The sequence below is a fragment of the Labeo rohita genome, chromosome 4 (genome assembly GCF_022985175.1).
Source record: "Labeo rohita strain BAU-BD-2019 chromosome 4, IGBB_LRoh.1.0, whole genome shotgun sequence".
NCBI classification, from domain to species: Eukaryota; Metazoa; Chordata; class Actinopteri; order Cypriniformes; family Cyprinidae; genus Labeo; species Labeo rohita.
In genome coordinates, this window is record NC_066872.1 from 25,605,889 (window position 1) to 25,621,913 (window position 16,025).

General features: G+C 38.4%; 1 long non-coding RNA gene across 1 annotated transcript in view; it reads left to right on the forward strand.

Moving 5' to 3' along the window:
• Positions 1 to 16,025, forward strand: part of LOC127163933 (uncharacterized) — a 51,696-nt gene that overhangs the window by 30,430 nt on the left and 5,241 nt on the right. The window contains exon 2 of the long non-coding RNA XR_007827559.1: positions 11,277 to 11,366. This is a non-coding gene — a long non-coding RNA (uncharacterized LOC127163933). The remainder of the gene's footprint in view (positions 1 to 11,276; positions 11,367 to 16,025) is intronic.

Consider the following 16,025-nt stretch of genomic DNA (forward strand, 5'->3'; position numbering starts at 1 on the left):
TGAGACGTGGAGCGAGTGGATCCTTATGCAAGCTTTTATTAAGGAAAGACATGGTCATAACACAGGCATGGGTTGAACACCGGCAAACAGATATAATACAGGGCAAGACACCGGACAAGGACAGGCGAGGGTCAATCAACGGGGAATGTAATCCAGGGGGAGAGGAAATAGAGTAATCCAAACTGACAGTCAATAGTCCAACGAGGAGCGAACAGAGTCCGAAACGGCAAGAGCATGGGTTAAATCTACAACAGGTGATAAATCCAGGGCAGGCTGAAGGAAGACAAAACGAGATAACCAGACTAGGATCAAGACACGTATGACTAGACTAGAAACAAGATTAAACTAGACTCAGGAAACTTGGAATTAGCTTCATAAAGTAGCTACCACAGAATGTGTTATAAACACTGTACAATACTCAGCACTGAATGATAGGGCTGGCCTCGTATTTATACTGTGTGTGATTGGCTGTGGCTGTGTGTGTAATCAGAGAAGTGGAGCATGGGAAATGTTGTCCAAGGTGTAGTGCAACAGTCTGTGTTGTGTGAGAGTCAATATGACTCTCTTGACCTTCTTTGGTCAAGAACTGGCAATTAGTGATTGCAGTTTTTTTGTAAATGGCTGGTTTGGACATAGTTTTCTTGAGTATATTCAAGGGTAACTGGTGTAACCACTGTATTTCTATTTTTCAAAGAGTGAATTTGCTTTTTTATTCAGCCCAGCTGCTGTTTTTGTTCAGACCAATTAAATGTGACAAATAATCAGCTCTGTCCACACGAACACGGGTATTTTCAAAGCTGTAGCTTTTTCTGTGCGGTTTGGCCATTTGTCAACATGCAAATGCAGTATCAGATCACTGAAACCTAACCTTTTAAAAAAAAAAGATTTTCAGAAGCTCCGGTTGCAGTGTTGTCACCTGGCTGGTGAAACTTAAGATTTTGCGCTTTTTTTCAGGCCTCTGATTGGCCAACATGGCTTTACCGTTAGCATTATATCACCACCTGCTGTTTTGGCATGCTCTTGACAGCGCTTCATAGCGTTTTTGCGTTTTCATGTCTACATTTTTTTTTTTTTGTTGTTAAATGATTTATTAAAAAAAAAATACTCATGTATGTGTGGACTAGGCCTAAAATGTGAGAATGATGTGACTATAGATGTTGGTGGTGCTGTAGTTCTAATTCTAATATCAGAATTTTCCAAAACAGTTCCAAGAAACCAAGACATTTCTAAAAGGAAAAATCCCCTGATATTAAGCCCCTGTGTCAAAAAGCTAACCCCTCTTCTGGTCCCCCTGAATTTGGAATGGTATCAGAACAAACAATTTTGTTGCCAATGCCATTGTGCAATCAAAATAAATCAGCGAATAAAGTGAATTTGAAATGTAAAGTGTTAATTGTGGCATTACATTTAGAACTGTTAGTGTTGCATCATTTTTCTTTTAACATGTTTTTAAGGTGTCGCGCATTAAAACCAATCACACATGATTCTGCTGAGCTCATGAATGCAATAGCCAATCAGAAGCATTCAGATTAGTCATTCAAATGCTAGAGTTTTGTTCATTGTGACAATATAGAAAAGTCTGCAATCTTATGAAATCTGTTATAAACAACAGATGTATGTATGATGTAAGTAATTCATTTCACAGTGTAGACAGCTTTAGTCATTATAACAGGAGTTATTTTTAAAGTGATAATGTTCTTTACTCGCTTTCTGTATATTATTTACGTGCTGTTTAAATAACTCACAATGCTTTTATTAAACTCTGATCACGTTAAATACAAAATCACCTGTATTCGGCCTAAAAAGATGTTACATTACGCTACTTTTAGTCTTATCCTGCAGTTGGTTCACTCTCCTAAGCTTCTAGAGATTGCAGAGTGATACATGACAGTGAAAAATGACTTGATATAACTCTGAAAGTACGTTAAGATAAATGTTAAAGTCTACCCCCTAAAATCACAAGTGGCCCACACCAGAACCACCACAGGCGATATGGGTTATTTTCTCATTCACTTTTTTGAGGAGGCACTGCCCGCCTGGCCTCCTTGGTGGAAACATCCATGATATAGGCGTATAGATAAAATACATCATATCTCTGTATGTATTTAACATTTGCGGATGAACTGGAAGAATGAAGAAATAATATCAGCCAGAATTTGTGACATCTCTTTCTTGACTGCCAAAAAAAAGTAATTATTTGTAACAAATTGATTAAATAATAAAAACCTAAATTACTCACATTTGCATTTAAAATGTAAAATTAGCATATTTATCTCTAAGATGACCTTTTGAAGCAGTTCTTAATTACACATGCAATGTATTGAGGTCATGTGACAATGTAGCACACTACTGCATAGTGCTTATTGTTTCATTAATTAACAAAAACTATTGTATACTGATTAGTTTTCAAAAAGTAGTATGCTGATTTTTCTTGAACATAGCCAATGTATGCACCTTCATTAATGTGCAAGTGTGTCGTGTACTCTGATTGTGTGATTCATCATTGGTCCAAATCAGTAGTTAAGTGTCACACGATGAACCTTAGAGAACAGATCTCTAACATTTGATCATTACGGAGAATCACCTCCAGTAATCTAGACAGACAGAGATCATTAAAGCCTGATTATACTTCTAACACCTGACAGAGAGAAGGTAAGAGAAGGGGACATTGGGTCGAAATCGCAAGAATGAGAATGATTTTGGTTTAGATTCAAATTTCACTTTATAGTTTTGGTTGTTTAATGGTTCCACTGATGATTTATTAAGTACTTAAGAATAACTGTTTATAACTGTAAACTATTTGTTTATTTAATTGTATATTAAATTTTGTTATGTATTTAGTTAGATCCAAACTAATAACTTTTTTTCCCCTTTTTTTCCCCCTACGTCAAACCATAGGAATGTAAAATGGTAGCATTTTCTCATTCATTTTGGTTGGTTTGTTAAAGAACTGGCTCATTAAAGTCATAATGATCCATAAATCTCACTACATATTGTTGGATTTCTGCTTAAAACAGAAAGAAAGAAAGAAAGAATTAATGTTATTTAGAATATATATACAGTTTGCGATTCCTGGCTCAAAAGGAGTAAACAGGATTGGTTAAGACACAAAGAGGAAAGGAAGACGACAATGAAGGTGTAGAAAAAGGTGGAATGGTGAAGGGGAACAGGACGAACCCAGAATGAGAGATAGAAAGCGAAAAGAGAGTAAAAAAAGAGAGAGGCTCTAGGAGAAGGGCCATTTTTATTGTGTAACTGTAATGTGAACAGAATCTTCACAGATGACATAGTACACTCTGACCCATCAGAAAGATGATCTGTGATTGAAACGACTAAATTTGAAAGGTCAAACAATCAAGAAATCAAATTTACTCAAAATCAGATTTACTTTCTTAATATGAATTCCTGATTGTGCCCCCGTTGGCCAAATTCTAAGGCAATTGCACAATGTGCTGCGATAGATGCAGATGAAGCTGTTGATTTCAATTATTTCATTCATTAAAACTCGTTCAGACACTGACTAAAGTTAGCAGTGTATTCATTCAGTCGATGAAATGACTGTTCAAAAGCTGCACTTTTTTGAAAAAACAAAACATTAATCTGAGGTAAACAGATAGCTAATTTGGCTAGCTAGCTAACCCAGCTATTTCAGTTGAGGTACTGTGCAACACATTACTGCTTATAAAAGTGATAATTTAATCAAACCTACCTTCTATCTGTATGACATTCTGAAGTTCACGCTAAACAAGTTTTCTAGAATCTGCAGTGCTAGTCTGGTTCATGACTGTCTGTGTGAGTGTAAAAAGAGACACAAATAATTTGATACGGCTCTGTTTGACGGTTAACGCCGTTAGTTCTGCTTCTCACTAGACCTGAGATTAAATTAGCTGGAGAGGCCGAAAACAACGCACCTTTACCCTGCCACAGCTGCGACCATACGGACACACACACACATGCACACGCACACTGTCTATGTGCTAGGCTCTTGATAAAGTCCATTTCAAGTTTATTAATATAGCACTTCTCCACTACACGTGGTTTTAAAGCAGCTTTACAGAAAATTGTGATGTTATTGTTTATGATATCTTTTCATCTTCATGCCTTACAGATACACTTAGCAGATTAAAGCTGGACTGTTATACAGTTTACATTTTGCTACGATATAAACAATTTAGCAGATGAGATTGCTATATATAGTATATTGCTTTACATAAGTACTTTATGTATGTGTGTAAAGTTCGATGTAATGTACAGTCTCCAACTTTAAAATTTAGTTTACGTTTTGCGAATATAATACAATCATACAGCTGAGATTTGCTATATAACACAAGTATGCTGTTATTTATGGATATAGTTGTATTTACAGTAATTATATACAGTGTTGGTGGTAATTAATTACAAGTAACCCAAGTTACGTAATCAGATTACTTTTTTCAAGTAACTAGTAATGCATTACTTAATTTACAAGAAAATATCCGAGTTATTTTTTCAAGTACTGCCAGTTGTTTTGCTCTTCCATTTATTGACCGAATTACATATATATATATATATATATATATATATACACACACACACATATATTTATATATATATATATATATATATGTGTGTGTGTGTGTGTGTGTGTGTGTGTGTGTGTGTGTACTTGTTTTTGCTACATTGTGGGGACCGGCCAATGTAAAAAAAAAAAAAAAAAAAAAATTATTAAAAATAGTAAATGATGTTTATCTGAAAGTGTAACGATGCAAACAAGTTTTCTGTAAGGGGTAGGTTTAGGGTTAGGGTTGGGTTAGGGGATAGACAATGTATAAATACTATAGAAGTCTATGGAAAGTCCCCACAATTCACAAAAACAAACGTGTGTGTGTGTATCATTTTTTATTTTTTTATATAAAAAACAAACAAACAAACAAGCCCAGCCCAAATTAGAAAATGTAATGCAAAAATAACGTAACACATTACTTTCCATGAAAAGTAACACAATTAGTTTTTTTAGGGAGTAACACAATATGATAAATACGTTTTTGTTAACATAATATGTGTGTATACTGTGTATAATTATTATGTATATATGGATGACAAAAGCTATGAAAAAAAAAATGACACTTTATCTCACAGAGTAAGATGTAGCCTGCAGAAGTAACATACAAATTATAGACTTCTGGGAATTCATATTCTGGTTTTATGAGATTAAGTCATTTTGGATCTAAAAGCATCCAAAATGTTATGGTGTTGCTAGAGGAGGAGTACAGTGAGAAGTGCCTAGTTCCCACAGTGATGTTCAGTGGTAATAAAGCTCTTACATAGGGATGTAAAAAACTTGAAACAGAAGATGCTACCCTCTCCTCATTCTCTGAGTTGCTGGCTATTTTTTTCAACATGACCGTGATGATATGTATTCTTCCGACATGAAAATCCTTCAGTGGACATCTATTCCACCCAGTCTCAACACTCTTGAGCAGCTGTGGGGGATTCTGTAGAGCACCACTCCCCATTAAAGACCAGGGCATTTAAGGAGGTCATCCTCCAGGAGCTAAACAGGACATGTGTGACAATTTGTCATGAACTTGTACACTCAGTGCCAAGGAGGGTCAGAGAAGTGTACTTAAAATTCTGGAGGACATACTAAGTACTAGAATATTATGTATTTTCTGAAATAAATCTAGGGTGTACTAATTTCTGCAACCCTTCATTTAAACAAAATTGGCTAGTTTACTTATTTGACAGAAAATATTGGCATATATATTTAATTGATTTTATGAAGTATATGTTTAATACATTTCTTCTTATCTTTTATTGATCATTAAGAAACTACACCTTTTATATTTATTCAGAGGGGGTGTATTCATTTATGCTGTGCACTGTACATGCATGTGTGTGTATTTATATATACATAATAAATACACACAGTACACACATATATTATGTAAACAAAAACAAATTTTGGATGCGATTAATCTCGATTAATTGTGATTAATCGTTTGACACTACTAAAGGAAATGCTTTATATAAGTATATGGATAAAAATATATTTATGTGGATAAAGTTGGATATATTTCATGACTATATTTATATTTAATTTAATAGTTTAGTGTGTATAGTTTACATTTTGCAACTGGGTAAACAATCAAGCAGTTGAGATATGCTATATATATCGCTTTACTTGAGTATACTATACATTTGCGGATAAAGTTGTATACACTTATATATCCAATTTCATAAAGAGAGATTTGGGAAAATGCAGTTTATTTTTTGTGATGTTATAACCAATCACGCAGCCAAGATATGCTAAAAAAGACAATAGATAATGCGCATCTACAACTCCTTTTACATCACACATGTTTACACTCACACACCATATTGTAACAAAACCGTGTGGATTGACTGTTAATAGTCATGACATGTAGCTAGCATGGTGCAGATTGTTTGTCTAAGTGTATGTGTGTGTGTGTTAATTAAAGTGTTGCAGGGGTTGACAGGATGTGTCCCCAACTCTCACAGCACCTGTGGCTCCTCGCCCCCTGCCCAGTACATACTAATTAGTCCTTCCAAAGCCCCACGCACAAATCTTTGCCCACCTGGCGTGCGCCAGCAAAATGCCTCCCCCCTGCCGAGTCCACGGAGCTGCAGTTGTGCGAGACCCCGCGCTATAATCGACATTCCTACTTCATGGCATTTATATGAGTGTAAAAACCGCATAAAGGCCATTTTCTGCATCACAAGTGTCAAATTTGAGCCCTGACACGACTCAAATAAGTGCAAGGCTAAAATAGGTTAGATTGACTTGCATAAGTGAATCTAAAGGGGCTGCAACGTAATCACTTAGAAATGTGGGATTGATTGCGTTACGGTCGCTTTTCTGCTTTTCATAGATGAAATCGGTACATATAAGTGCAGTCGTTGAGGGGGGGTTAACGGCTGAGCGCTGTTTTTTTTTCTTTTTTTTTTTAAAGCAATGCTGAATAGCTGAGATGATCACACTCACGGTGAGTTACCTTTTCAGCACGGAACACGGAGCAGAAAATGTCAGATTGTCACATTGTATCGATGAGATGCGCAAAAAGACACAGATGCGCATTCACGCACTCAAACGCTGTGGTGTGCCATCGTTGTGCACCGTTGTGTTTTTGTTACCACAAGAATGATGTGTTGGTGTGAGCAGGGTCGACAAGGTGAGAGTTCGATGTGAAGACGATAAAGGCCATTAAATTAATTTGCTGGCCGAAAGCAGTGTACCTGACACTGGAGGAAAATAACCCAAATCTGAAAGTGTCTCCACAGAACGCTTATGCTGGAAAAATGTCTTGTGAACCCAGATAAATAGCTGTTTAAGGGAGTAGATTTGTGTTTCTGGCTGATAAATCTGATTCGGTTTGTTGCCAAGTGTAGCGGCAGTATCGGTTTCATAGGCATGATCTCATGTGTGTGCATGTGCATACATTTATAAAGGTGACTGACTGATTTAACAGGTCGTTTCATGGATAAAATATGTCGACCATGTGACATTTAGTCTTCCTTAACAGGACAAGATGTGTTAAATATAACCTGCTGGCATAATCAATGCAATAAACCACTGTTAGATGGGTCGAAATTTGTCAACCTGTAGAAAAGAAACAACATGGTTGAGATCTCCTAGACAGCAATAAGATTAAATGGAGACTTTTGTTGGAGTTTCCTGCCTCTCAGATTTTTCTCCTTATTAATTAGGCACTGTGGGAGAGAAAAGGTGAATGTCTAAAATGCTGTGAGCAGAAATGACCCATTCATTGGTCTATATTTGGTCAGTCCAAATGAGTCACGGACTTCTTAGATCATATACATGAAAGGGATATTGTAGTTGTTATCTGTTTTTGTGCATTTACATTTACATTCATTCATTTGGCGAACGCTTTTTAAGCAACTTAAGGTTGAGGAAAGCAACAAGTGATTAATAATAAGATAGTTGACAGAAAACAGTTTTCTGTTGTTTCTTGAAACTTGTAAGGAAATCAGCTGTCCGCATGGAATTAGGTAGGTCATTCCACCAGCAAGGAACAGTGAAACAAAACGTCCTTGAGAGTTATTTTGTGTTTTTCTGCGATAAGATCACAAGGCATTGCTCATTTACTGACTGCAGGCTTCTGGAGGTCCTGTAGACTTGTAAGAGTGAGCAGAGGTAGGAGGGTGCAGAGGCCTTGGCTTTTCTGATGCAAGCCACAAATGGAAGCAAGTGCAGAAAGATGAGAAGCGGCATGACATGGGCTTTCTTGGGCTCACTGAATGCAAGACATTCTCAATCATTTTGCAGTGGTCTGATTGCACATGATGGAAGTCCAGCCAGAAGAGCACTGGAATAGTCCAGGCTAGAAATGGCGAGCACCTGAACGAAACTTTATGGCATGTTCTGTTAGGAAGGGCCTGATCTTTCTAATATTGTGTAGAGCAAACACATGTTCGTGTTGCTTTTAAGGTCAACTGGTCATCAAGGATCACCCCAAGATTCTTGGCCAAACAAAATGAGATTATCGTTGATGAACCTAGCTGGATGGTAAACAGATGCAGTACTGATGGGCAGGCTGGGAATATGAGAAGCTCCATCTTTGTCTGGTTGAGCAAAGTCTTGTTCTTTCGTCCATGCTGAGATGTCCATCAGACAGTCTGAAATCCACACAGGTTGGATCATCTGGTTGAAAGGTAGAGCTGCATGTCCTCAGCATAGCAATGGTAGGAAAAAAACATGTGCCTGTATGATGGGTCCCTGTATAGATTAAAAAGGAGAGGTCCAAGAACTGATCCCTGAGGAACCCCAGTGATCAGTTGATGTGATTTGGATTCTCTAGTCCAAGAAACTCCGAAAGACCTACCTGGCCCGTTTTCCACCAGCAGGAACTGATTGCTAGTTCAGAGCTAGTGCTATTGCTGGTTTGGAGTTGATTCGGCTGGCGAGCCTTCTAAGAATCGGCTTGCTTTTCCACAGGCTAGAGAGCCACCACAGAGCCAGGTCTTACATCCCTGAATACTTCTCATCTTTCCCAGCAATGCTAGTATGGCAGCGCCAAACACAAACACACCAGGCTTGCTCGAGATGCATCTGTGCCACACAGACTAACCGGCACATGACACCAAAGCACCACAACTGGAAAGAAAATGACTCTTTAAGCTTTTGAATTGCTCTCGTGGTACTTCGACGTCATACACTGAGCAGCCCACACAGTGCCGATACATCCCGAACAAGCTTAATATCAACAATGACTTTGCAAACCTACATCAGCATCCAAACATTTTGAATCAAACGTGTTCATGTTTAGCTGCTATTTCCAAATAAGCCCAGCCAAGTATCTGTTCATCTTGTTGGTCACGGCAACCCTGCCCCCAGCCCCTGAGGCAAGCAGTTCTTACCTCTACACCAGAAATGTTTTGGTGCTACTTATGAACCACTTCCGAGCTGGTGCTTTGGACGTCAAAATACAAAGAACTGATTTGAAACTAGGCTCTGGCTCTGAACCAGCACTCAAACTGCCTTGGTGGAAAAGAGATATCTGAGATTCACACAGGTTGGATCATCTGGTTGAGAGGCAGGGATACATATCATCAGCATAGCAGAAAAAAAAGCCATGTGCCTGTATGATGGCTGCCAGTGATGCAGTGTTTATAGAGAAAAGGAGAGGTCCAAGAACTGAGCCCTGAGGAACCCCAGTGATCAGTTGATGTAATTTGGATACCTTTTCTCCTCAAGCAAGACCTACCTGTACCTTTTTCCACCAGCAGGAACCAGCTGCTAGTTCAGAGCTAGTGCTGTTGCTGGTTTGGAGTTGGTTCAACTGGCGGGTCTTCTAAGAACCAGTTTGCTTTTCCATGGGCTAGAGAGCCACCACAGAGCCAGGTCTTATGTCACTGAATATCTCATCTTTCCCAGCAACGCTAGTATGACAGCGCCAACGGGTGGGCACACGGTGCATGGGGACAGTCGTTGCCTAATGGTTAGAGAGTTAGACTTATAACCCAAAGGTTGCAGATTTGAATTTCGGTACCGGCAGGGATTGTAGGTTGGGGGAGAAAATGTCCAGTACTCTTTCCACCCTCAATACCACGAGTGAGGTGAGACCCTTGAGCAAGGCACCGAAACCCTGACTGCTCCCCAGGTGCCGCAGTATTGGCTGCCCACTGCTCCAGTTTTGTGCGTTTGTTCACTACTCACTGCTGTGTGTGCACTTGGATGGGTTAAATGCAGAGCACAAATTCCAAGCATGGGACACCATGCTTGGCCACACATCCTTTCTTTTTCAAACACAAACACGCCAGGCTTACTCAAGATGCATCAGCGCCACACAGACCAGTCCAGAGTGATTGGAGAGCAAACGACTCTTTAAGTTTAAGCTTCTGAGTTCCCACACACTGGCCCGCACAGCGCACATCCTGAACAACCCTAATATCAACAGTGGCTTCGCGAACCTACATCAGAATGCAAACACAACGTTCATGATTAGCTGCTATTTTAAAAAAAGCCCGGTCAAAAGTTTTTGATCGTCTTATTGGTCACGCCCCACCCGCAACCCCTGACACAAGTTGTTCTTACTTCTAGACCAGCAACGCTTTGGTGTTACTTACAAACCACTTTGGTTCCGAGCTGGTGCTTTCGGAGTCAAAAGACAAAGAACAGATTTAAAACTAGGCCCTGACTCTGAACCAGCACTTGAACTGCCTTGGTGATAAAGAGGTATCAGTGAGGTAAGACTTGAACCAGTGAAGTGAAGTACTGGAGTTGCCTGGTGATGACAGGGTGGACAGAAGGACTTGATAATTAACAGTGTCAAAAGCAGCAAATAAATCTAGTAGTATGAGAACTGATGGTTTGACTCTTGCCCTATATAGTGATTCAGAGACTTACAGCAAGGCGGTTTCAGTTGAATGACCACTTTCAAATCCAGATTGGTTATTGTCCAGCAGGTTGTTCAGTGAAAGGAACGGGAGTGAAAACACTTGGGTGAAAACAATGCGTTCAAGTGATTTTGCTATGAAAGCGAGGACACAGGCTGTAGCTTTCTACAAATGTATGTCTATTTATGTATTTATGCATGTTCATTTACTTTATACATATATTCATCCTATTAGTAGTAGTAGAAGTATTAGTAGCATGACATTCCTGTATGCCTGCATCGATAATATAAAGAACTTTAGAAATGTGAGTCGTCGTCATCGTCGTCTTCTCTGTGCCTATCTGAATGTCATTCACTAGATTTTTTTTTTTTTTTGGCTGTGCTGGAACACTCAGGCTGTTGTTACTTCTGTTGTTCTAGATGAAATGGGGACAGACTGGTTTCTCATCAGAGTGGACAGATGGGCCAGATGTGGAGAAAAATGGAGGGAGACTAAGAAGTTGATGGCAGGTGAGGAGTTTCTTTATGATAACAAAACCCATTTTGGGTGGCAGTAACTTCAAGGACCCCTCTGCCACAATCTTATTCTTTTTTGCTTGCAAAAAATTTGTGATTTAAATAATATGAGATGTGAGGAAGAGAACTCGGAATGCTTCTGAGAATGAATTAGTCAGTAGATTTGCCAAAACCACAAGGATAAGGTCATCAGATCTTTGAAAGATACTCAGTTTTGTTTAAGACATTTAGTGGCAATCCAATCCCACACCTAAATGTCGAATAAATCAAAGTGAACTGTGATTGGTCACCTTACTTTTCAGCCAGACAGTCTGTTGATGTCTAGGTGGGTGTTCTTGGCCTAAATAAGCTGTGATGTGGACCAGACTTTAGCCTTGTTAATCTTGTTTTTCTACAGAACATGAGGTAGAGAAAAAGAACAGGGGGAGGAGGTGGTGCGGGTGGAAACGGTGAGGATTGAACACGGAGTGGGAGTCGGCAACTTTGTTTAGAGCGGGAATGATGAAAGGTTAAAGTCTGATAGATCTCGCGCCGTGTGTATTTGTGTGCGTGTACGTGTGTTCCAGTGCTAATAACACGATTCTCTTTTGAAGAGGCACAAAGCGTTCATTCTTCCTACGAGTTCCCAGAACAGAGCCGAGCTGCCTGTGTCAGCTGTAAAACACAGGAGGAAGAACTTCCAAAATGAGAGAGAGACAGATATTGAAACATCTGACTTGTCTGAAATCTCCTTTTACAAGTTTTATTTATTTCCAGTTTAAATGATCATTATATAACAGGCTATTTCAAACCAAGTCCTGCTTTGACTTGGAAAATGTGGTTTCTAAGTGAATACATTTATATTTTTTTCTCTACTCATTTTCTTTTTTTTTCTTTGTATCGCTGCATCTTTTATCGACTGCATTAATATGCATGAACGCACCTTATGTCACAGATTTGCAGTGAGAATTTCCCAGATCCCATCCTAATAAGCATTGAATAATTTTAATATATTAACAACTTTAATTATTTGTTAAAAAGTATGTGCTGATGGCTGACTAGTTGACTGCTCATAAGATGATTCTCAAAATTGCAAGCTCCATTTTAATTTGCTGGCTTTATATATATAGAGAGAGAGAGAGAGAGTTTTGAAATTTGTCAGAATTTAGATTTTCACACCTATTGATAAGGGATAGTTCACTCAAAAATTTGCCATAGTCTTGGCAAAGATTGCCATAGATTTGCCATAGACTTGGCAAATATTGCCATAGATTTGCCATAGACTAAATTTGCCAAGGAAGGGTTGCCAGCTCTTCACAACAAAATCCGCCCAATTGCTACGCAAAACTAGTCCAAAAGAAGCCCATTCGCATTTCAAGGTGGGTTCCCCAGTAAAAATTGCGTTCCAGGGGTTAAAATACAATTTTTGTAGCGGGGTTCCCCTGGTAAAATTAGCATTCCAGGAGCTAAATATTACATTTATGGGGTCGCTTCAACCCTCAGACATGAAAAACAACCCGTGGCAACAGTGTTAAAGTAGCCCGATTCTGTGGGAAAACTGGACTTGGCAACCCTGTTCTCAGGTCATCCAACATGTAGGTGAATATTTTGCTTTAATTGAAAAAAAGAGTTAAAAAGAGTTTTAGCTGAAACCTTGGTCCTTGGTAATTGAACAACTATCGCCACTGACAGTCAAAAAAAGCATATGAGGCAACACAAAATTAATAAACATGGCTCCTCATGACACATTGAGATCTTATGAAGCAAAACAATCAATGTTGGTCCATGATCTTGGAACATTATATACTACCTGATCTTATGGCGAAAACGTACCTGTGGGAACCTTTTTGCAATATGTGAAATACGTACCAATAAGTACATATCACTGCAGTTTCTAATAGAAATGAACACTAGAGGCGGTAAAACAGCGAGCACTTGTAATGTAACAAGCTTGCTCGGTAGCTCAGCCAGGACAGAATTGGACTTACGCATCCTTGGGTACGAATCCCGTGAAAAACATGACTCATGATGAAAGAGCTGACAGGTGAGAGATAGAAAAAAATTAGCTAAAATGGCATGCTTGTGATTGCGTTTTTACTTCACGTTTGTTTTTGTTCATACTACTAGGTTGGTTTAGGTCTAATTGGATCCAGCAATTACTACAGTAAATTCACATTTGCAGACAAAAAACAACATGTAGTAAGAAACTGAAACCCGAAGAATACTTTTGGCTTAATGCATATGTTGAACTAACAGTAATTTAAAAAAAGTAGTTCAATCACACCTTAAAGGTTAAGTGCCTCATATATCTAAAAAAAGGTTGACACCAAATGAAAAGTAAAGATTCCAGTAATTCTGAAAAGGTTTCCAAAACACTATAGCCTTCCCTTCTCCCCATTACTGCAGACAAAAATATAGCCCGCCCCCAAACGCACACCATTGGTTGTCGGAATTCTCATTCAAACGGATAACGCCACAAAGCCACAGTGTTTACACTCCTCAGGAAGTTAATCTGCAGATGGCTTATACATGAGTAATAACTTAACACATAGAGTAATGCAGGGATGACATATGTTTGTAGGCCAAAATCCAGAAACAAGTTATCATTTTTGCACCATTTCCATTGTCCTAGTCAAAGGGTTTTTGGTTAAATGTTTAAAGTGAGGTCTGTGGTTCACACAAGCTGAAGATATTTTCATGTTTAATTCTAATTTACCATTGAAAAACATATTAGTAATACCCCCTTGAGAATCGTTTTAAGGTTTTACCTGTTTTGAAAAATGCGATTGCTGACAAGTTGCTAAATGGGACCACAGAGATTGTCTTAGACATTTAATATTGCTACACCAAACATATAAACGTGTTTTTTTGAGTTGACGTAACCTTAAAGGTGGTAAAGTTGAAGTCATTTGAATGTGGTGTAGTTTGTTTATACCCTACAATTTGCTTTTTACCTCTAGTGATTATATTTAGACTTCTTATGTTGGTCACAGAGCTTACTATTTGCAGTACTCCATTAAAAAACAATGGAAAAATCTTATTGTTGAGGGAACCAGAGTGATGATAACTTCTGAGTTGGCCTAAAAAAACAAACATCATCACTGCAGGACTCTTTCACTAGGAAAAAAACAAAAATGACGCACTTCTCCTTTAAGAATTGTATTTGGGTATTATTTATACTTTGGTTTTCATTATAGTTCCAGGCGAGAGCGGTGGTATTATCAGTATGTGAGTATATGTTCTGCCAGTGTGTGCATGCCCCAGGCCTGCTGAAATCTTGTCACATGCTGTCTTTCTCTTCCCTTCCGAAGTCTGTTACACCTCTCCACTTCCATTCGCCCCCTCTCTTTCTCTCTCTCTCTCTATCTCTCCATCCTATCTCTCTGCTGCTGTGGCAGGACCGATTGTTGCTCAGTGACAAGCACAGCTTTAACATTTCAGCAGAGAAGAATCAGGTGGCAGTTTCATATACCCCTCTCTGTCTCTCTCTCTCTCCCTCTCTTTCTCTCTCTGGGATGTGACACGTTCAGTTCCCCATACCTGACACTGCTGATATTCTTTCTCCCTCTTTTTCTCCATCTCTCCATCTCATTCTGACTATCTCTCTGTTTCTCAGCCCTGTCTCACATTTCTTGCCTTAATTGGAAGGAGAAAGTTTTACAGAGTGTGACGACTTGTATGACGGAGGGAGAGTGAGGACCTATAGATAGTTTTTTTTCCCCCCTTGTTTTCCATTAAAAATATCTATATTTAAAGTAAGGACAGATTACGAATTGCATTTTTTTCTAGCCTCTTTGAGAAACGTTGTTGTTGTTTTAAGCATAAATCGAACTCAATTTTATGAGGTTTATGGCATGTTGTTTTTATTTTTATTTTTATTAACTATTATTACTACTACTACATACATATGTACATACGAGTTGTGTGTGTCTGTGTGTACAGCGGTGCAATATTCTAGTGATAACAAAACATAACAACCCCTTCACCGTATCTCTTATGGCAGATGCCCAAACCACTACAATTTTATAAGTTATAGTGTTTTGTGTCACGAAATGTAGTTTTACACGATTTTTAGGTTAGAATGTAGTTGTTTAGACTGAAAATATCCAGTTTGTTCATTAAGATAATGCCCATCTGAAAATTCCCTTTGACGTTTTCTTCATTGAGCACTCATAAACCCGCCAAGAGCAGCCTTACCTCGGCCAGATCTTCTGGAATTTGCCACTGATGTCTCTATAGTGGTTAAGCATGTTAAACATTTTCTTTTGTTCCAAAGCAAATAGTTTTGGCTTAGGGCAAAATCTCATCGCGTTATATTTTATGTAAATTTAATGCTGTATGTCACAGTGCTGCCTTTGTCTTTTCGATTGAATTGCCTAGCAACTTTTAGATGGCTGTTGTTGTTGTTTAAATATTAAATAATATTATTTAATAAATAATATTTAATATAAACAGTGGTATTTATTAATATAAGTATTAAGAAACAGTGCGTAATGGGGATTTTAGTTGCATTATTCCGCCATTAGAAGGTGGCAAGAGACTGTTTTTATGAGTGAGTCAGCAGCAAAGACTTTTATATTGAAAAAGACTGAAACAGGGTTGTAAACAAGGAAGTTATTTTTACTTTCAACAACACGTGTTGATGTATGACGTGAACAAATGGAATGAGTAGCG